This window comes from Diorhabda carinulata, chromosome 3 (genome assembly GCF_026250575.1).
Source record: "Diorhabda carinulata isolate Delta chromosome 3, icDioCari1.1, whole genome shotgun sequence".
NCBI classification, from domain to species: Eukaryota; Metazoa; Arthropoda; class Insecta; order Coleoptera; family Chrysomelidae; genus Diorhabda; species Diorhabda carinulata.
Window position 1 is genome coordinate 19,987,441 of NC_079462.1, and position 24,725 is coordinate 20,012,165.

The window sequence follows — 24,725 nt, forward strand, 5'->3', positions numbered from 1 at the left end:
TCAATTATAAAGATTCAAAGATTCTTGAAACGGAATCTAATACTCGAAAAAGAGAATTTTTAGAAATGGTTCACATTCATAAGAACGAAAAAGATATAAGTGATAAAAAGGATCTAAATAATTTAAGTAAAATTTGTAGCTCTATTTTGTAAATTCTAATGAATTTAATATATTTGAGATGTGGAAAGCAAGGAAAAATTAATTTTTCTTATTGGAACAAAGTTCTAAGTTTATTTTATCCTTATTTTGATATTCATGACGAAGGTGATCTATAGATCAATATAAATAAGCAAATTGTCAGTGTCAATATCATATTTTGATAAAGACTTAAAGAAAAGTCGAAACGTCAAAATTTATCTTTCTTTTAAAACTATCAAAAAAAATAATTTTGAAACAGAAGAGACCTAAAATCAAGAACATTTAGATGTATTAATATATCAAAAGGTCTAAGAAGTAAGAAATTGAAGAAATTTATTTATATATAATGAATAAATGACTTAGGCGAGCACCATCCACTGATGGGACTCCGTAGATCACTCTGTGAGGTCTTCTGGCCAGCGTCTTTTCAATCTTCTGTGTACAATTGGATCAATGTAAAGCTTAGATATTAATGGATTTTGGTAGTTTTCGTCGTCTTTTTTGTTTATTATCGCTGATGTCTGAATAATTTTATTGATAGTTGGAATACCGAAGTCTGTGTGTAATGTGTGGTGCTTATAAACCATGGAGCATTAGTTATTATGCGAAGTATTTTAGATTTTATTTTAGTATTCCTTAATATGGAAATAGTGAAATGGTAAGATAAAGTGTTGGTGTGAGATAGTGTTAGGTATAGTGTTTCCTAACTTTGGCAATTATCATTAGATTTTAAGATAGCTGTCATTTGTCAACAGATAATATAAGGAAATAACCCAATAATGACAGACCAAATAAATATTAATGTGAACTCTTCACTCAATATTAGTTTTTTCTAGGCTCATGCTAGCAAACGTCAAAAATCTGACTAAACCTTCAAGTAATTTTTATCTATATACGACACTATTTAATTTACTACAACAATTTTTTTAATTTTTTAAATCTTGCATTTCTTTTTACATGCTTATGCTGATAAATCGACTTAATTTTAAGCCTCTTTTAATCGTAATTTCTTTTTTAACAGATAATAATATTGACGTTTTGATATTATTTCATTGTTTATCAAATATAATTTGACATTAAAAAATTATATCAATCAATATCACAATAGAATTTGTTTAAATCACACTAGAAAAAACTTATCTTTAGTTGATATGTCGCAAAAAATAAGTAGCAAGCAATTATTTATTAATTTATGATAAAGAATGATAAATTTTATTCGCATTATTTAGACAATTTTATCATTTTTAACTTTTTTGTAACACTATAAGTGAACGATTTAAAATATTTTTTGATCTAAGGATTTTTGGATATTAATAACTAAACGTATTTTTTAGTATTTCGTGATTGGTTACAACAGTTTCTTCTTTTAAGATGTCTGTCTATGTAAACAGATTCACAAATATTACGAGGAACCTCATATATAATTTCACTTATTTTATTTATTGGTATTTGAGATTTGAATTCAGGGAAATATTTTTATTAATGTCTTATGTCTTTTATATCCTACTCTAATATGACATTTATCAAATTAATTTCATAGTTGTTGAGGTCGTTGTTAATCAATAGAAATGCCATTAAACGGTATACGGACGAATTAGAAACAGCAGACGGAACTGGAATAGGTGTATAAGGGACTAGAACCAAACAGTGTGAGTGCCTGGGTAGCGCACCAAAATTACCCTACAATGGATACAATACAGACAAGCTCTTCATGGGCTCCAGCCCTTCACGGACTCCAACCTTTCTGTGGTATCAGATACAAAACAATGGAAAAAACACTGGAAAAGAAGGAAGATTGGAGCAAAACCTATTATTGGGACAACCTACAAGGGCTGATATAGGCAAAGACTCTTCTGGGTAACTATAACCAGAGTATTGGATGTATTAACCTAAGTAAGAACAACCTACGAATACTTACAGAAGTTCTATTGGGGAACTGTCGTTACAACAAAAACCTTAAGACGCCAGACCTAGCTGATAAGGTGGCGTGCAGATTTTGTTGCACAGAGGATAAAACCTCTATCTACATTCTCTCGAAGTGTGAAACGTTGTCTAAATTTTTGTAAAAATTTTAAATTCATAGGATTCATACCAATATTCAAAGTGACGTTGATAGAAATATTGATTAGTTGAAATTACAAGAATTTATACAACTTAAAATCACCACAAATATCAATTATTTATTTCCCAGACGATGAATACATGAGTAAAAGTTCTGAAAATATGTTGTTAAGTTAGTCTACTTTGGTGTTTCATTGCCACGTCCCCAATAAGAAAACGCTCATAATATAGCTGGCAAAGACTTCGTTACAATTCAAGGTCCTTGTTAATTGATTGCAGTATTCATTCTCTAGATTCTAGTTACGAGACAGTTGTTCTCCCTCAATGCAGTTTTTTTCTTTTTTAATAGCTATGTATTTAATTCAGAATCTAATAATTGGATACTTGTAGTTCAATCAGCTATACTTATAATAATTACTTATTTTTTTGTAAGATGGTATAATTTGAAGTTTTAAATGTTTTGAGTACAATGACAGAAATGCAGTCATCTACATAACAGAAATAGAATATTAATGTTAAGTTTACTCAAGACAGTTTCCTCAATATCTTCCATTATAAATTGTGTTATAACAATATGGAAGCTCCCATAACACAACCATCATTCTGATTATATTTTTCATTCTCAAATTTGAATTATGTTGTTTTAATACTAAGTTCTATAGCTTTGATAAATTTCCTTTGAGGTATGTCGTGTGTTTTTTAATTTTATCATATTTCCTATTAACATTTTTTTCACAATTGTTATAGAAATATCTGTACATAAAAGAAGAAAATGAAATAATTATATATGCACACTCAGGAATTTTCAAATTTTTGTAAGGTCTTGTTAAGTCCCCTATATTTTTGATACATTAGATATTTATTTTTGTGTTAAATGAGTGCGGATAATTAAATTTTGGGTTTAGAGGGCTTAGATTATCTGAATAATTGTTCAAAGAGGTATGTCAGGTTTATGCATGAATTTGAACGATTGAAAATGGTAAAGGCTTTTATACATGTTGAATTAAGAGTGATATCTTCAAATGTAGTCATAAATCGCGTTTTCTACGAAAATAAACGCCATGTCACTTATTTTATCTATTAATGCAACAAATTATTACCTATCGACTTTATCTACGAATAAACCTGTCAGTGAAAGTAAAGAAATTAGCTCTTCACCGGAGATTTAATAAAAAAACTCAAACTATAACAGATAATTTGTTACCCCTACAAGACAAAGGAAATTATTTAATTATCTATCAAAACTTTATGAATTGGCAACAAAAATGAAACCTAATTTTTTTGGAGAATGTTTTTTTGCCTATTTTGACTGAAAAGACGAAGAATTTGCGTTCTATACATCAAATGCATCTATAGCTTTGAGGTTGTTTGATATTTTATTGTTATTCAGTGTTAGAAAATAGCGACATCTATAGAATTTTTGATATTTTTTGGAGACTGAACATTTTTTTAATTTATTTTTTTCATCCTTGTGTGGCCTTCAAAGTAAAGTAACACTAGGTGGCCTTGAAGTACACCCTCTTCCGTAGTGTCGGTTTTTGTTCATGAATGGTGTTGGTGCCGTTATTTTGTTTGGTAATTACATTTTTTCATAAACATATATTTATTTAGTTCATCTTTAAATAACGTGTCTGGAGCCTACAATTAATAATTAAATATTTTATCTTAATTAAATTCTGTTCCAAGCCAATTCGCTAAAAGCATTCATCATTGAATAATGTAGATCTATAACTTTTTAGACAATAAACAACTAATTTATACTTCAAAGGCTCATCAACTTATTATTAAAAATGCTTTCATTAATTCATTATAATACCATTTTTTATGAAGAAAAGTTTACAGGAATTTTTTTGTCTCAAAAATTAATAACTTACTTAATCAAAAGAAGGAATTCTGCTTATATACTCTGTAAAACTCTAATTAAAATAATTGAAATTCTTCGCAATTTTCATATATTGATCTGAACTGATCATATCTTCCAAAAGATAGAAAATTATCGATTAAGTCTAGTCCTGTCTGGTTAAAGAATAATTCTTAAGAGAATTTTAGTTTTGAAAAATTCCAACATTATAGTAAACAAATTGTGATTCATTGTTATGACACCAGCAAAAATCGATAAATATGGTTATTACTTTGTTCATTGAAAATATCCTAATACCGCAATGAACAAAGGTACATAGTGGTCCATGAGTTCTGGACCTCATAGTTGAGTGTGCTCGCAATAATCTTTATGCAAAAGTCAATGTCAAGTCTCAAAAAGCTTTACATAATGTTCTCAATATATTATAAAATTTTTGACTAAAGGAGGATTAACGCAAACTTATATCAAAAACTGAATGAACGCTTCTTGCGATGATTTGTGTTCTTGATTTTCAACAATTAAAAATTGGTCTAAGTTGTCTCGCTGGGAACGAGAATCGATAGAAGATGACCCGAGTATGGAATGTCCTGTGACAAAATAAATTGCAGTACAGGCATTTCCAAATAATTGTTCCAAGTACCCTATGTGAACTTTTTCATTGATAGCTTTGTCGTTCTTATGAATATGAATCATTTATAAGAATTCTCTTTTTCGTGTATTTGATTCCGTTTTAAGATTTTTGTAATCATTATAATTGAATTTATGTTTTTTTGATATCTCGTGGTTCGTTAATGCAGTTTTATTTTTTTTATCGTATTGATGACCTCTTAGTCTATTTTCTAAATACTGACATGTCTGCTTTATGTAGACAGCGACACAATAATCACATATATGATACTACTTCTTTTATTTTTGGAGGTTTTAGCTTCTAGTTCAGTGAAATATTTGGATAATGTATTATGTCGTTTATGAATTATACTAATATCGTATTTATTGAAATAATGTGATAGCTGTTGTGAAAGTCCTTATATATATAATAGGGTAATATGTTTTATAATTTGATACTTAGTTTCTTAATTGATTATAGTATCTATTTATCCTTTTCTTGATAATTTTGTTAATCATTTTTTCCGGGTAATTATTTCCTTTCAATGCAGTTTTTGGTTTTTGAATAATTCAGGATCTGATAGTTGGATAGATCTATCAACCAAACTCATTATTACTTATCTTTTTTGACAAAAAAAGTCTCATAATATTTTTAATTAGAGTCACTCTTTGAAAGTCAAAATGTTTTTTTCCATGTAGATTTAATTTTTATTTTACTAACAAAATTATGATATATTTTGATTTTTTAACATTGAAAAGGTATTTTCTTTTTGTTTTGATTTATTTGACACACCCCATATAATCTTATAACATCGAAATGTAATCTATATATAGTAGAGTCTATAGCTCTATTTTGTAAATTCTAATAAAACTACAAATAATTTGATTAAGTATTGTTACATATTTGAGATGTAAGGACGATGTAAGTCAAAACGTCATTTTTTATCTTTCTTTTAAAAAAGTATTAAAATTATTGATTTAAAATTTTCTTATATTAATAAACGTATTGATCCCAGAAAAATTTTTGATACAAAGAAAACTATTTAGTCTCTTATCTCTATAATAAAACTCAGGAAGAAGAAAAAAAGTCTTATAAAATATGAGGGACAAAATTTCTCACTTCTTATAATAACCGTGAACTTGCTTTTATTATGCCAAAATTCACAAATCATACATCATAGTAGCAGACAGAGAGAACCACTTTAATCTTTTATTGAAAAAGTAATTCGTAACATGTGACAGTGACAAATTGTTTATTCACTGAATCTAGCCAGTCGAATTGGAAAGATTCATTTACCTTTTATATACTAAATCCATTGAACATAGTACAAGACTTTACAAGAATAACATTCTTAAAAACCTGCGACAATATGCAAGTGGATATCAAGTTTCAATAATAACTACGCTTACCACATTCAGACTTGCCTTGGTGTTCATTCTTCTCTTTTTTTATTTACCATGTTTGTGTTATTTATATTTAATTCAGCTGAGAAATTTCCAAATGTTTTATAAACTTTTTCCACCTGTTTATTTCCACAAGAATAAACAATATTATGAATATTATCGTTATAAATTTGAAACATTGATAAAATAGAGAGTCAAAAAAATCTCGAAATGGATGACAAGAAAAAGCTATTAACAGATCTTCAAGAAAACGTTATAAACTCGGTTCAATACTTGAAGGAAGTGTTGAATAGACAAAAGGAAGAAATGGAAGAAAGATTGGAAGTAAAAGCAAATGTGGATCTGTCGGAGGCTACTTTACTGCAAGAACTATTCCGGTCGATTGAACCATCTCTGCCTTTATTCTGACCAGGTTCGCCCTTTGTAATCCATTGTCTTGACTTTTTACATTTCAGGATTGTAGTGATGAATTAAATGTCCAGGCGTGTTGCCTTTTTAAAAACAAAATTTAATGTCAGCTCAAAATACATTTTTTTATATTTCGCGAAAAATCTTCACAACGTGGCACTTATACGATTGTCAAACATAAATTAGCGTTCAAAATGGCTGAAATTTTAGTAAGAATCTCTTAATACATACCCAAATATATTTCCCGACCAATTACCATTGTTTGCTGAGTATATGATGGCTAATAGTATATCACATAACGACTTTAGAAAGTGATACATTTCACAATAGCGTAACTAAAACATAACGAGTGCGAAATACATTTTCTAACGAGTTGTGCACACTATTTTTCCTACGACCACATAAAAAATTCTTCAAAAACGTATTTTTTAAATAAGGAAGAGAATTAAATAATATCACACAAGTGTTGAAAAGTATATAAACACGTGTGCTGAAAAGTTGAAAAATCTTATAAAATATTTTTTTTGTAATAGTAGATATTACAAGAACGAAAATAATGGTTATCAAATATTTTATAACTAAAAACTATATTAGATACCTAACAGGAACTAAATAATTATTAATGATTTTGTTTTACTTTTTTTCTGATACATTATAAAAGTTAAAAGTTGTTATAAAAATCACTAAATCACAGTGGATTTTGTAATGTTGCATTATTGGTGGTATTCCTAATATTGTCTCTTGTTGCTGTCTAGATGAAGTACACAAACTTGCATTGTTGTTGTTTTGTGCAGTGTCAGTATGTTGTTCAGCATTTTATTAATCATCAATAGTCATTAATCTATTAGTTGCAGAGTCATCTATGTACTGCTCAACCACGATAGAGAATTTCCATCCTCCGTGGCGTGTAATGCAGCAAGATCTTATTGTAGACACTGATAAAACCTCAAAAAATCATATTGTTTACTTCTTCAGTCTTCTTAAAATTGTCCTTTTGTCTTCCGGCACACAGCCAGATTCATATTCGCCTATTCCATCTATCGTTCGAGACCATATATAACGAATGAAAAAGAAGCATTTCAATACATGTATGTTTCGTTATTTTTTAGTACATGTGTGAAATAAGCTACTTTCTCAGGTAATAATGAGTGTGCAATCTATAATTTTCATAAGTGGTCGTAGCGTGTACTAATTGAAATCATAATACAATTTGAGTCTTTGGGGGGGGGGGGGTATAACTAAAATAAGATGTAATTATACGATCTTTGACAAAAATTTTTAGATTTTTATTTTCCTTGTTTTATTGTGAAACTACAAAATAGAATACATATTTTCAAATAAAACTGATATAAATATTTTTGATAAATATTTGAACTAACTTTCATTATTATATAGTGAAGTTACTAATCCGCTTTTCTATCACCACTTAGTAAATATTATGAATTTGCGTGAAAACTTCCTACACATTTTTTTGTAAAAGCACCAATGAAATTTTAATAGAGCAGTTTGAGGTCGGACACTTTTCAGACAACCCAATTTCAATCTTATTATACAACTTTAAAATATATACAAAATAGTAATTAGTAATTTGAATAAATAATTGCGTATCATACGAATAAAACTTTATGAACAAATATTAACAGTTCAGTTTGTAGAAACTAGGTCACTGGATGCTTTCATTTGGTTTCAAATTTAATTGAAAATATAATATATTAATATGAATAAAAATAGCGGGCACATATTAGTGATTATAGTAATAACATGAATAATGTAAACTACAAATTCCTGAAATCATGCTAAGACAAACTTAAACTGGTTAATACTCATGAATCCGTTATTAATAACCTCAGAAGTGCCACTGCTTCAGTGTTACTAAAAAGCATAATTCTAGCCAGAAACAGATCAATACAAAAATATTAATAATATAGCCAATTATTGAGAATTTTCTTCTTTTTTTGAAGTCGAGAATATCCCGATCATTTCTCGTCCTCAACTGAATGGTTTCTACTTTTAGCAGAGTATTATTAACTGGAGATTATGATCGCTCATTATTCTCGAAAGCATAAACAGACTATTCAGAAAGTTCAGATCAAAGTTTTTGAAATCAAAACAATGCTAGGAAGTTGATTTCTCCTATATAAGTAACCGTTTCCTGAAATATAACTTATTTGGAAACTACATCCCATAGTTAACTATTTCTTAAGTATTCATTATACCTTAACAGCATGATAAAATTTCAATGGTTGTTTACATACATCAAAGTATATAGGGGTACTTTCTATATATGAAAAATTTTGTGCATTTCCATGTATAATTCGTTCCAGTCATATCATTGAATAACATGAAAAGTACTTAGCAAAATAATTTTATTTGTGTTTAATGTAATAATCACCTACTTACGAGTAAATCCAACGTGCTAACTCGTTTGGGGTATATTTAGGACCATATTTTTCGGTATTTTTAATAATTTCTTACTAATTCCCGCAATTTGGTACTCTTTGAAGTATAGTATTCTCTCTGACTTTTGTCTTCTTAATAGCCTTTATGCTTTTTAGCGAGTGAAAATTCTTGGCTTTTCACTTTTTCGGTTCGGTTCGGACATAATATTCCTTCTTAACATTCGGATATAGCACGGTAAATGCATTTGCATGAAATATTTTGGTATTGAAACTATGTCAGGCTTAGGGATATGTCCAACCAACTGACATGAGAAAAAACTTGTTAGCTAATGTCAAGAAAATAAAGAATTTTTTGTTCACAAATTTTGATAATTTTAAACTCCCTTTAAAGGTCAGTAATTTTCTGGTATGCTGTCAAAAAAACTGATAAATTACTTCATCCTACGTAGCGAAACATCCCTCACGTGATTGTTTTTAGGTTCAGGCGAATAAGGTATATTTTCAATGACTGTTATAATATTTTCACGTTAAAGTTCAACTGTTTGCTGTGCGGTGATATCACAATGTATCATCTTGGTATAAAATGCACCACAATTTGTGGTGTACTTATGTGCAGTAACTGTATATGTATATGTTCATCTTTCAGCTTAGTTATTTTCTTTAATCCTGTACTAGGGAAGAGAACTGTGTTAATAACTCTCTTGTCAAACATTTTTCAATATTCTTGGTGATATTCCTTAATCCACACACGGCTCTCCTGGTGATTTGGAATTATGAGATTTAGATCTCTACCATTATTTCACACTAAATAAGTACCTATCAGAGATCATTAAATTCCAATTGAATCAATATGATTGAAAGAAAGAGTTATAATTTCTTATTTTGCTTAAGAATTGTTTTGAAGGATCTGTAATAGGCTTTTCTGATTCACTAAATGATCGAAGTGAAACTTTATCACTAGAACAGCACATTTCATCAGTTTTATCTTTCCATTGGACAGTATCGAAATGGTGATATTTTTCATTCATTGAGCCAATAATAATCAATAGATGATCATGATATTCAAATGAAGGATCATATTGAAACGACGCGTGGTCTACATTTCTTTATTATGAATTTTCGCCTGAAATTGTTTAGACGAGTTACCTGCAGCGTAGCTTGTCTTTTTGAACGAACTCGTATCTGTCGAGGAGTTTCAGTTGCTCTCAAACCACTTGGTCGCCCTGTTTGGTGTTGTCGTCTCAGTCGCCGCGTGAAGCAAAGATTGTCGATTTCGTGTAATTTTTGCTGCTTGAACCCGCGACCAATCTTTCGATAGACCAGATTTGCGCTTTAGATGCATTTTTAAAAAAGGACATTTTAATAATTGAAACCAAAGATTAAGATCTAAAATAATAAATAGCATCTAACCACAAAAATGTGACCTAACCTCAAAAATTCAAATAGTGTTATTCCGCATATATAATGACAGAAAAAAATAACAATAAATATAAAAAAATTCTAAACAGCTGTAACTATAGTCAATTGGATTTTATATCGACGGAACTTCATTACTGGAATACTAGATCGCATTGAAGAAACTAGATGTTGAAATTTTTTGATAAATAATTTTTTTATCTGTCGTGAAAAATAATTTTCTTTGTAAAAAGTATTCTATGGTACTTCTTTTACCTACAAGAATATGTGTACAAAGTTTTATGATGAAAGCGTAATAAACAAATTTAGATTTATAATATTAGTAAGGATTTCTAACGATTTTTCTCACTCTGTCTTTTCAGAATTGTAAAGTGTATGGAGAAAACAACAAATAACAATTGTCTTCACATGAAGATGGTCATCTAAAATATAGTCAACTGCGGATCCAATATCAAGAGTTGCCTTAATTGCTTACTTATGCACACTCTGCATAATTAATTTTTACGGACCTGGTCTATTAAATAGCGAAGCCTCTAACATCTGAACCTCTTTCATGTTGAAATGCCAGAAAAGAATAAAAAGGAATGCAATGCCAAGCAAAGACATCGGAGATGAATTAGATCAAATCTTAAGTTGCATGAATAGAAGGGAAATTAGAAAAATCTTTAATTAAATTCCGAAATCAATTCTGTCAAAATTTCTTCGGTTTTTAGTAACTGACGTTTGGAAATTTCTATTTAAAAACTTGAAAAACGCTGAATTTCAATATATTTCTCGAAAATACAGAAGTATTCAGTACGATAATTCAACGATAATTATGAAAATCTTATTCATTTTGTAAATACAAAGAAATTCCATATTAATGTAGGTTGACGTAATCAAACCTGTCGATTTATAATTCCTAAATTCAAATCATGATGCTTCAAGTTGATCAAGATTTCTGTACCGAGTGGGAAACGCAGAAAAAAAGCCGTATAAAATTTATCCAATTGAGTGACACTCTATATACGAGGATAGTATATAGAGAAGAAAACACAAAAATTTTGCCAAAAAATAAATTTATTTTTCCTTTTAGCTACATACACTTTTCCCAGCGATGTTAAATAAGTTCGATACCCTTTTTATAACAAGAATTCTCAAGTTTCTCATTAACTGCCAACATCACCTCTTCACTGTTGGAAAATCTTTGAACACCTAGACATTTTTTCAAGTCTGCGAAAAGGAAATAATCCGATGAGGCTAAATCTGACGAATCCTGGCCATTCCAATAACGGCTGTGTGAACTGGTGCATTGCCTTGATGAAAACACACTTTCATCTTAGCACAAACGTTTCAATAAGTTCGCATAATTCTCGCCGTTGATAGTTTTTTTTTATAGAGTTTTTCAAGGTAGTTAATGAAAATCGACGCCATAACCTTGCCTGTCTTTGCTTTCTTTGGGGTCGGTTCTCCCTTTTCAATCCATTATTTTGATTGTTCTTTTATTTCACATGTGAAGTAATGGACCCACTCTATGGAAACATCTTTACGACGCTGTTTTTGTTCTATTATAAGGAAACGCGACACCGATCTTGCGCACAGTTTTCTCACCCACATTTTAAAATGCGTACTATGTGTGCTAGCTCGGGTACTTTCGGTCGACATTCATCCAGAACCATTTTTGGATTTCCTCCGACATTTCTGCAGTCGTCACCTCATTTAGTCGACCACTGCGATCAATATTTTAGTGTTGATAAGGAATAGTCTCACCCAGAATAAAATCCAGTCCAGATATATTGGTTGGACTAAAGACTTTTAAATAAATGTATTGTAACAATTAATGATGACCAAGCTTCTCCATGTATAAAAATTCACTGAAAACGTTCACTATTGATAACTGCCAAAAAAATACTAAGCAACTTGGCTTTTTCTAACTTTAAATATATACAGTATAGATTGTGCACTTTCTAATACAGTGGTATTTTGCAAGCAACTACCGCCATCTCTATACCAGTCCAGGTACTTCTGGGACCATCCTCGTAAATTATCGAATTCTAAGCATTATTCATTTTATCAGTTTTAGTCTATCTCTTCAAATAAGAGAGAGTGAGAAACTTGTTATGAAAAAATGCCTGTAAGTACGGTTCTGCTTAAGCGACTTTTATAAACTTAATGGTGTTCCAAAGAACTTTTGTCCAGCAATACAAAAGATATAAATTCTAAGCAAGACGTTGTTTCATAAATTTTATGAAAATTTTTGTATTTCTCATGACAAATTTGAATAGAAACATAAAAATTTAAGTAGGTCTGTTGACGATAAACTGATTTATCATTAAAATAGTAAAAACCCCATATCGATATCATTTTTCTTTCTCGAAATATGTTAAGCAATCTGTTAATGTCGAACATTTTTCTCCATTCTTCTCATTATTTCTTATACTATATTAATTATAGTATTTTAGATTGTACCCATTTCATATCGTGTTCCCAGCTTAGAACCATTTTAAAAATACTCTAATTTGGTATTTTAGATGTCTCACATTTATCGATGTCTTGGATGTCCAAAATTGGTATCTCCGGCTATACCAATACTTGGATTGGTTGACTTCTGGTTCGGTTTTTTGAACTGGCTTATGAATCACACGAAACCTCAACACCTCTTGATTATAAAAAATGCATCCGTTCTTTGCTCTACTTAACAGCTCCAAATGAAAAGGAAAGTGGAATAGACAAAGACGTGAACCAGAATTGTTTTCAACTTTTGTCTTATTGTACGTCTTTGCTATACTCAACTATGCCTCATATCTTAAAAATAAGCATCCCCAAAATAAAACTTGCAGTTTTAATCATAAATTCAATTCAACAAGCCGAACCTGAAGTATACCAAACCAATTATTGGTTAAACAGGAACTAATAATTTTTGACATCTCGAATCCTAACAAATGAATTCTAATACCTTGAAAACACTAAAGCTAAATTAACGTATTTTTATTATGATCATAAGCCAACTGATTTTGTACCTAGTTACCTATAGTATTGAGGGGAAAATGAAGTGAAATTCAAATAAATCCCACGCTTTATATTAATTGATTTAAAATTGAATATTGTAATATAATAAATACACACAATATCAGAAGAATTCGGGATCAGGCCCAACCACACTTTGTAATGTACAGGTTTCTTCACGACAAGCTGAATATATTTATTCATTAGTAAATTATTATATCTCAAATAAACGGTTTTTGTAAAAACTTGAAAAAATCGAAATCTTCCTGGTTGTCTAACCTCTAACATATCAACAAACAAACAAACAATGAAAACAGCTTGACGTTTAAGCGTTGCAAAAGTGTTCATCATGTCCCGTTTAGGATTTATTAATGAAGATTATTTCAATTTGCTGGTAATATACGGGGAATGTGAAAGGGTTACTATGCAACGCTTAACCGTCAAGCTGTTTTCATTGTTTTGTTTGTTGATATGTTACATTTTGTTTTTTTTTGTCGCTCCAAACAACCGACAAGTTTCTACAAAAACCTTTAATTTGAGATATATGAATTTACCAACGAAGTCCCCTTAATTTAAAGCGTAGAATGGTGAAGAGAAAAATGGGGGTTCCCATTTGAAAAAATTAAGTTTTAGATAGCGAAATTCGGCACCATTTTCTAAGCACCCTATATAAATTTTTGTTAAGGTTTTCACAGATTTTGAAAGCTGTAATTGTTATATTTGTCCAAATTCCAAAAATAATAAACCTGACTCACTTAAATATAATTTTTTTAGTGGATGTGGCATGTTTCCACAAATTTCGAAAATGTGCAATAATTAAAAAATGGTATACGGTATACGATGCCTTATATAAAGTTATATTGAAATTTTGCGTAAATTCCAAAAATTTAATAAAAACCATAGCATTCCGTTTAAAATAACGAAGTTTTTGAAAACCGATGCAAGCAAATTTTCAGAACACTAGCTAGTCCCAGTACTTTTCCATATATATATATATATATATATATATATATATATATATATATATATATATATATATATATATATATATATATATATATATATATTCAGCTCGTCGTGAAGGAACCTGATCATTAAAATTTTCTTAGTCTAATCTTACCTCATAGAACCCACGTTACTGACACATGGTAACTTAAAATTAGCAACTTTACGCCATCTTCTAACTGAATTTGACTTCGTAAACGTGGCTATTTAAGATCTTGTACAAGAGAAGCGACGAGATTAAAAACGGGAAGAACTACATATTTAATAGTAAAGCGATACGTTTTACGACTTTTGAAGTCAACTGAATAGGTTACTAAAATGTTGGGATAGCGAAGATTAAATTTTTCTGTCTGAGGCATTATTGCGAATTTTGGTTGTTCTAGTAAAAAGAGAATATACTGTGCATCCAATTAATAAGTGAAGAATACAGTGTGGAGCCAATTATACTTTTTTCAAAGGACTGAAAAAACTATTCATCTCATACGGTATTAGATATCTAACGTATATCGTCCTTTAAAAGGAGTGAGTTCCATCAAACAAACTTATATTCATATCTTTAGAAAAATTTCGGTTATTCCAAATTATTTCAGATAAATGTTATGAATATTGAAAAGACTATGGTAGTCTTCTTATTATAAATTTCATTATTCGATGATCTTCATGATTTAACAGCCAATTTTTTGGAAACATCTAATGAACTTGTTTATAGTAATGTAGAGCAAACAAAGGAAAACAGTCTTTTGTCATTAATAATGAGACAATGTAAGAATTTCATGAAAGACTAATTAGTTGTTGAAAACTTTTTTTCTTTTTTTTAAAATTAGTTTAATTAGGTCTAAATATAAATTAATTCAAATGAGACTTTTGCGAGAATCACAACACAACAACAATAAGTTACGTAAAGCTTTGATGATATCTACCTATACGAAGATAGAATTTAATGACAAGATGGCTTTGACAAAGAGACAATATCGAAATTACTGAATAATAACATGAAAATTTATCAACAAAAGGAACTGCCTTCCTCTATTTATATAAGGCCTTACTTACCGAATCTCTTTTGTATAAGGAATGAGAAGAACCAGAAATCGAGAATATTATCTGAGACTCGTCAGGTTTTGTTATACCACCTTAAATTCCATAGAAGCGAATTGACAAAACTATAACATGGGTTAGCAAAAAATTTGACTTTGATTTTATAAAACAGAATTCCAAATTTTAGCTCGTAAACATTAAAATAAATAAAGTTATTATTTCTCTCAAGTTTCACTATCAAAATAACTAAAAAAATGAACTTTTACTTTTTCTTTTCTGTTCATAAATCTCAACAAATCCCAAATATAATCTCTTACTCTGATGAAAACATTGCAGCATATGTACTTTTAGTGATATCCTGCAGTCCAAGGTCTCAAAGTTCTTTAGCATATCCTCGACAAACTACTGCTTTTTAACTGTTCCAACTCGCTTTTTGACCATTATTATTTTTCATGCGCATACATTTGTCCAATTCGCGGACCAAAAAATACCCGAGGTTTAAGTCTTGCTTCTAATAACTTCGAAAAAAACTTTTTCAAGCATCCCAAAGCTTCCCATTAAAAATTCCACCTTTTTAAAATCTCTAACTAGCTGCCAGTTAAACTCACAACACTTCACAGATTCAAGCAAGATTTTAACACTGTCATAATTTTCTTTAAGATGTACTGAGTGAGCGATTGGAAGAGATGGTAATTTATTTCTGTTGTGTAGTGAAATAAACATTGAGCTTTTTGTAGAGCTGTCAATGAATAAGCACTATTTACTAGGAGCACAGGGTATGTCAATTTTCGTGAAAAAGTTTGAGAATGTTTTATCCCTAAAACGCTGATCTGTGATTATCAAGCAAATTCTATTGTTTCAGTCGAGTGCTTAAAAGCTCTGTTCGAAATTTTGGCGTAGGGAAAAACTTCTTATCGATATGTCCATTGCAAAAGCCAATACCATCTTTTTTTATGAAAAACTTAGAATGTTTCATGCCTAGTACACTGAACTGCATATGTACGTAAATTTCAGGTGAAGAAAACTATTTTTGGCATTTTTATAATACATTTTAGGCCAACTTTACCTAACATAAAAAACCTCAGTTTGACCAATTACTTGATACAACCAATATTATAGTGTTCCTTTCCCATTTGTTATATTGATGTAATTATATTTTGATATATGTGACGCAAGTTGTACATCAATAAATTTCATTTCATATTGTTACGAACGCGTTTCTGCCCTGAAGCCGAACCTACCTGGATTTAGTGGAATTCTAAAATTCGAACACGCCTTTGACATTTGTTTTTTATATAACGTTTTATTATAGCAGGCGGTTCATTCTTGATTCTTTTAAATAATTTCTAGGAAGATCTATTTTATTTGTTTCGTTTTTTTATTTTCTAGAACATTATTGAATTCTTTTGGGATTTATATAAGGAATTCCGATGAATGACACGGTTTAGTTTAGTTAATAATAAATGATCATAGTAAACAAAGCGAAATAGAAAGTAATCGAAGAATTTAAATAAATTATTTAAGTTAGTGAAGTGTTAGTGATAAGTGAACTATTATAAGTTAGTATAGTGTATAGTGTTTAAATAAATCAAGAGCGTGTTAAACAGTCACCCCACGAATAGAAAGAGTGTAGTAAATAAGAAAACATTACAATATATATATATATATATATATATATATATATATATATATATATATATTCATTCCTACTATATGTTTTTTTATTTGTATCTTATACCCCAAACTAAATTTCACTACTCTAGTACACTACACTTAACAGTTGTAATTTTTGTTTTAAAACATATTTCCATTGTTTAAAACTGTCAAATTTCAGAAATAATTTTGCAGAGATTTTCTAGTCATGAAAAAAATTGAAGATCTGATAAAATTCATAAGGAACATTAAGCTATGCACTTCTATCTACAATGAAGGTATACACGACGTGGTTTAATGACTTCGGTCTTCCGGTGGGTCCAATAATGTGTGTTGAAATAGTAACCACCTTTTGAAATTTCTCAAAAAGTCAGGTGATTATTCCAACCACACCTAAAAGCTAAGCACAACCAATAACTAGCTCAAAATCTTTCTGTCTTTTGTGGAAGTGTACATAACAAAGCATTTTTAAACAACTTTTTTCCGGGTCAAAGGAAGAACCGTTTACAGCTTGTCTTAGAATTATTGATACATCAGTGTCCGCGTTTATAAGAAATTTTAATTAAGTAATTGAACATGAACGAAAAAGCAACGATTACTGTAATTAATCCCATCACTAGTTTCTGATTTTCTGATATTTTTCAAATCTAATTCTCTACTGATTTTCATAGATATTTTTTCTTCTTTATCTCCTCTCCTAAATCACCATCGCATCCGTACAACATCTCAGAGTGTGGAATTGTGGAAGGTTTCCATAGGCAACTCAAAAATGCTGCTTATCGCAAATTGCGCTCAAATCCTAGTCCGGAAAAATGTATAAGCTTTGTTTTTTCAAGGAATACTTGCAAACAGAACATAAATGCTTGCAAATACCAATATAATGAAGGAGTGAAAAGCTTCTCAATTGCGCAAATTGAACCCTATCTTTCTGAACTTTAACACAAGGCTTTTGTAAGTAAAAAACTCCACCGTTGACCAGATAAAATTAGTCAATCACTGCAAAAGAGAAGACGAACTTGTTGGGTCACATGTTTACTTCAAATTCAACATTTGATTCGCGGGGTAAACTACAACCCAGCCTGTCTAGAGTTGGTATATTTATGCTATAAATCGAATTTCAGCAATATGTCCCAGCGTCACAAAAACTTGGATAACAAAAAGCTATACACTCCCGGTAAGCTACAAAGCCAAGATTCGTTTATCTTTGGAATATTGCACGTACATTTGGAGCTCGACTCCCAAGCATACCATGAAGATACTCGACTCAATACGGAAGAGAGTAATTCGACAGGTGATCCAGAGTTTACCAGAAACTTGAACAGCTTAAAGCATAGAAGAAAGGTTCTGTTCTACCGATACTACCACGGCAAATGCTCTTCCGAGCTGTCCAACATTATACCACTTAAAGCAATTTCTGCAACACCTACTCGATAGGCAGACGTGGTTCATGAACACCGAGTTCGCCTGCAGATGCCCAGAACTTCAATTTATCGGAATTCTTTTCTTTGGAGAAGTGCAAGCCTGTGGAATCAGCTATCAAGGCACGTGTTTCCCGAGCTCTACAACCTACAGAAGTTAAAGATCATTATCCACAGTCATTTACACACGGCATGCACCACAGGAATTACTCAGGTGAAGATGGGTTTACTCTCTTGTGCTTGATTTTTACATAATGAAAATTAGAGTGTTTGTACCTGATTCTGGAGGGCATGTGAATAAATTGCTTACTCAAACTCTACAACTCTGGATAAAGGACGCGAAGAAAGTCAAAGTAATAAATTTAAATAAATGTTTACTATTAAAAGGCTGCCATATTTATTTGCTTATTTTATCAAGTAAAAAAATTCTAAAATCAAAAAAGAGATTTCTTTTACAACCAGAAAACAGTGCACTTATAGCATCTAAATGTACAGAAACTTTACTCAGAATCGCTTATCGTTTCGTCAAATATTTAAAAACGGTTCATAACATGAATACCAAATGTACAAAAACTACATCCTCAATGGTTTCCTCATGCAAAAAGTTTGTAACAAGAAATGCTCAGCCAACATTTTACATCGATTGGAATGACATATTTAAATACATTTTTCTAGTATTAACCTTTGAGACCGATACACATTTACAATTGAAATGAAACTAACCTTTGAATATAAACAGAATATTTAAAAATAAGAGGAAATATATAGTCTTAACTTCAAGCATTTCAATTTATTCAAAACCAGATGTAGTAAGGAATAAAAAATCAAAAACAGCCACAATCAGCAATCACTTTTCCTGAGTATAAAGGTTTCAATAGGAAATAGGAAACATTGTTCCAAGAAGTAACTACCTTTGAACAATTTCAAGGTCTAGCAATAAATTTAAAGAGCCACTTCAATCTTTATTGCTTATTTTATAGGTATGTCTACAACTCCGTAGTAGTTCAAATATTTCAGTCGAATTCAATGTCAGAATATTTCAAAAAATAAACAACCATAAAATATGTCAAGCTACAAATCCTTGGTATTAAATTCAATCCGTTCTTGATAGACCATGCATTTTTTTACGTAGATTTGAAAATCCGTTTTATACTTCATCTAACAATACGAAGGCCGCGTTCTAAGATTTAACATATAGAATGGGAGAAAAAAATTCCATTCTGCTGGTAATAAATTATATCAACTCAAAAAAACACTCTTGGAAGTGAATCAAATTCTGAAAGATATTAACAGTTTCAAAAGTTGACTACAAAATTGTAAAGTCAAATTGAATCCAATATAAGCCGAAATAACAGGGTTGCCGCAGTCGGTATAAATCAAAAAGAGGTTTACATACATTTCTGGCAAGTTTTAGATTTGATACAAACATTTCAGCGATTGTAAAATAGGGAGAATGATGTAAATACTTCCAAGCTCTACCAAAAATATTGTGGGACTATTAATGTGAAGAACAATGATTTAAATGTAAAAGTTAAGTAAGTGAAGTATAAAAAATAGCATTGACACTCCAATTTATCCATGAGAGAAGAATTGCAATTGAATTTTCACTCCTTCCAAGTAATTCCCTTGGAAAGCTACGTAATATTAGATATTATTCTTCCATTCCTCATAGTATAGCCCTCATCTGATCGGTTACAACTGAGTTTTCAATTCATGCAAAAAGGAAAAATTAATACAACACAAATCATGTGAATGAAGAGGTCGAGGAGCCGCGGAATTTTTTTATTGGCTAAAGGCTCGTTTATTTAAATTGAGCACATTATTCTTTCCAAGAACCGTGAAATTTCGATTCCCGAGCAAATGAAAAAAGTTTCTCAGTAAACACGAGATGTATTCAAAAAATTTCGTTCTAATAGAATAATTAATACAAGTTACAGAAATTCGTAGCCTATTTAAAAGCAGTTGTTGGCTATATATGCTCGATATTTTAAGTAATGTAAGGTCAAAAAGAACCAACTGATCTAGAAAAATCATAACTATTCATCTTTGAATGCAGTGTGAGCGAGCAATATATTGGAAAAGCGAAGCTCTAAAATCACATGGTTTCCACTAGATAGCACTAGTGCGCTTATGTCAACATCCAGCCCAGGGTCTCTGCAAAGGCAAATAATTAGATCGTCCCCGTGTATCCAATGAAGATGAGTAGCGACTCCGCCAACGTTTCGCCCATAGCTCGATCCACTCGATAAGAAGCTTAACATTTTTTCAATATCGGTCCAGCGTATTAGCGTAATAGAATTATTATGTTCAAAAAGAATCCGTTTTTATAACTCATTAGTTAGTAATGATAACTACTAGGTACAACAGATAGACATAATAGTCTTAGTTTACCTTCAGTCTCTGAAGACGATAAGTTATCAAAACGCTCGTCAGACAGTGTAATTGTGAGTGGTAGCTCGCAGGTGCATAGAGGGACTTATAACCACGGACTAGTTTCGACGTTATTTCGTCTCATCAAAGTGGTTTAACAGCCCCTCATTTGGACTTGAGACCCGACCTGGAAACAACGTCAAAGAGCGTCCCTATTTGGTTCATATAGTTAAACATTCCTCAGCGAACGCTAACAGGCACCCACTGTACATGAATAAAGCTAAAACGCTTCTTTCCGACTAAACACATGCTACAATGAGATTAACAAGTTGCTGGTAGCCATCCGCCACAGATCAACTCCTCATTCACTATATTATATCAAATGATGTCAATAAGTTTCTGTGATTGGCTCGACATTATAGACCCTAGACCTATCGTCAAATCTAATCTATAAACGTATTAGTTGTGCCCATGAACCAAGAGAGGACACTACGGTTCATTTTCCCCTCTCGTACCAGCAAGTTTCCATTCCCCGATTTAGAGTAACTTAAAATGTCAATGATACTTTTAATATTTATCATTGCTCTTAACATTGATATATTTGCCAAAGAGTCGAGGCCTTGCCTTTACTTGATATTTTTCTCATACAAATAGGGACATTTTCTAATATATTCTCAAATGCGTTCACCTTAGTCCAATCCATTTACTTTTTATAACAAAATTCATATTTACTTTTTGATTTTTGAGATAATAATGTGTAGTACGTCTTCATTGCGGCTAAGCGAATATATGAAATCACTAATTTTTACTTATATTTTTCTTAAAATTTATGCTATATACACAAACTACTATATACTATATCTAGTGTACCATTTTCAAACCTTGCGTCTTGTATAATAGAGCCATGTATACTAAAATCAGTCAATCAATTCATCATCAGAAATGATTTCACTATATTTTTTTACGTCTCTCATCATACGAAAACTGTCAAAAAGTAATTGGAGGAAGAGAAATACAAGTAGACCGAAAATCTTCGACTTTTCATTGAACAAACCTTGTCGACGAATTTCACCACTCAACGGAGAATATTCTCTATATTCTGTTTCGCTTTCCAGTTCACAACACTGTGATAATCGAAAATATATTGTGGGCGATGCTTCTACTTTTGATCTACTTTGATGTGTTTTTTTCGTTTTTGGATCAGATTCAGACTTTGAAGCGTGTTTTCTGATTTAAATTTCTTTCTCTTTGTCAATTATAACGAGAATAAGTTTACTTTTAGTTTACAAAATTTGACAAGTAACTCGTTAATAGATTTGAAGTCTTAATTTAAGAACAAAAGCTTAATATTCACTTGTAGAAATGCAAAATCGTTATTTGGGTATTTAAAGCTTGAGATAACAGATTACCACTTGAGAAAGAGTATTGCCGGCAATCTTTTGAAAGCGGTAATCTAACTTTACACTCTAAGAACACAGTTTTTCCAAGTTTTTCTACAGTCACAGGTTTAATATCTACTACATATATAATCTTAAGTTATAATAGTAGTTTATTATGATTTAAGATAGTACTCTGCTAATTTAATTGTCATATTATCTATTAATTGCACGGCTATCTACTTAAGTACGTGGAGCATGACCTTTATCCACTTACTACACGATCAGAATTAGTTAAGGGCTTAATATTTTACAATGCAAAAAATGCACAATCACTTGCCAATTGAAATCAAATCGATATCATATTTTCCCGCATTCCGCAATAATTTGAGGGCATATTTCCTAGAAAGTGCTTTCTACTCTGTAAACGACTTCTATTCTAATAATAATATTTAATTCCGAACATGCTGCATACTGGTTTAATTTTTGCCATGGACTCATATATGACTTATATATTAATTATTACCTATAATTATGTTAATCATTGTGGTTTTCTACTGTATATTGAAATTTTATTTTATTTGTATCTGTATTTGTTACAATAATTTATTGCAATTTTTGATTCAGAAGAAATTTCTTCCTTTAGTGAGGATTGAAAATTATAAATATATAATATAAACAGATGTACTAATGTAGATCTGGACAATGAACCCAAACTCTTGTCCTTGTCAATTTCGTTACAACATAATAGCATCTACTATATATCCTTTCAATTGGATCAAATTGGCACCTGAATTGCTTAAAAGAGTAGCTGATCTTCGCCTGAAGCAGTGACCAGTACAAAATTCAGGGTTTAATAACTTTAGATAGGAGGGTTGCTCTTATCAAAACTTAAGCTTTGAACCAGACAAATAAAAACAAATATTTATGACTTTATTGTTTTCCAAAATATTCACCATTAAGATCAATATACTTTTGCATGAGTTTGAAGTGTCGAAGCATTTCCTCCATTCCGATTGATGTTGACCTCGCACTTTACTTTTAATCTGCGAGAATAAAAAGAAATCATTGGGTTCCAAACAAGAACTCTACGGCGGATGATCCATCAATTCGATATTTTGACTGTTCAAAAACATTTTTGTTTGAACTGATGTGTGAGAGCTCGCATTGTCGTCGTGGAGAATGATTCTGCTGATGTACTATTCAGAATTGACCGTTCTACGTTGTTTTTTTGGAACGGTGTCCAGTTATTCCGAAAAAACAGGTGAGTTTGTGGAGATCACATTATATAAAAATATATGTGTCGGCTTTTAACGATAAAAGAACTTATTATTATTACTATTCATTCCCACACCATTCTGTTTGTAACTATTGATCTGGAAACTTTACATTTTTCACATTAAATGAATTTTGTTTTTAAAAAGAAATTCGTCTTATAAAATATCTTGACTGGCACAGGAATTCGGAAAATTATAATAGACAAATATTAAATAATAACAATCGCTATTTGAAATATAGTACCAATCAAAATCAGACCACAAATACCTCAAACTGATTTTGCTTAGAGAAATCCAAATCCCAAAAGAAGGCCAAATGATCAAAACCCAATAAACAATTACCAAAATCATAACAATATCCCTATAAGACCAATTCTAGTTCAACCCTGATAAATAACTAGACATTATCCGACCAAAAGACAGGTATTTGGGCAATCAAAAAATATATTTTATTTTTAGAAAGATATTTGTCATATAAAATATCTTACGCGAACAACTTTTGCTGGATTTGACTCGTCTTGAAAGACCCATACAGTCTATTGTTGTTTAGTTTTGAATTGACATGATGTAATACAACCCAATATTGCTTGAATACGTAAATGAAGTTCAGCTGACTATTTCATGCAAGCTCTCACACTTGTGACATTATCGATTTGGTACACTTTTTAATCTTGAAGCTATTCGCATAACAACCAACCTGTCCATCGGGCTCCAAAAGCGAGGCAGAGGTAGATATCATTATTGCCTTAGCTTTGTTATTTTCATTTTTAAACTGCCAACAAAATATTAGTTTGAGGAATTTTTGTTAGGAGTAGCTCTAATGCAGTGCAGTTACATAATTTCAAATGACGTGGAATATTGGATAATGGAATATTTTGAGTTTTAAAAAAATTGCGTGCAATTTCTTGCAAGTTGTCTTGCTCTATGTCAAGCGGCCTTTATTATAGACGTCTTTTGAAACACCGCGATTGAATTTTTTTGTACTAATTAAAACCAGCTTTCATTTGAGTGATTTTGACATCCATATGTTTATGTGAGTGGAACTAATGCCTCAAACTTACGGTATGTCACATGATGATCTTGCAATTTTGTCCAGTGAACAACAGTTTTTATATCAGATTTCTATCAAATCCCATCGATGTGGATTTTAAGGACAAATTAATCCATGGAATTTTTCCGAAAAATCAATACTTTTAGACTGATTTCAATTTTTAATTTTTGTAACAAAAAAAGCATAGTTTTAATAGAGTTTTCACAATTAACTCAAAAACTTTAGATTTTATCGAAAAAACTTAGTAGGTAGTAGCTACAAA

At 30.7% G+C, this 24,725-nt stretch overlaps 1 protein-coding gene across 2 annotated transcripts in view; it reads right to left on the reverse strand.

Moving 5' to 3' along the window:
* LOC130891551 (octopamine receptor beta-2R-like) overlaps positions 1-24,725 on the reverse strand; it is a 201,003-nt gene that overhangs the window by 151,016 nt on the left and 25,262 nt on the right. The gene's annotated exons all lie outside the window — the stretch shown is intronic.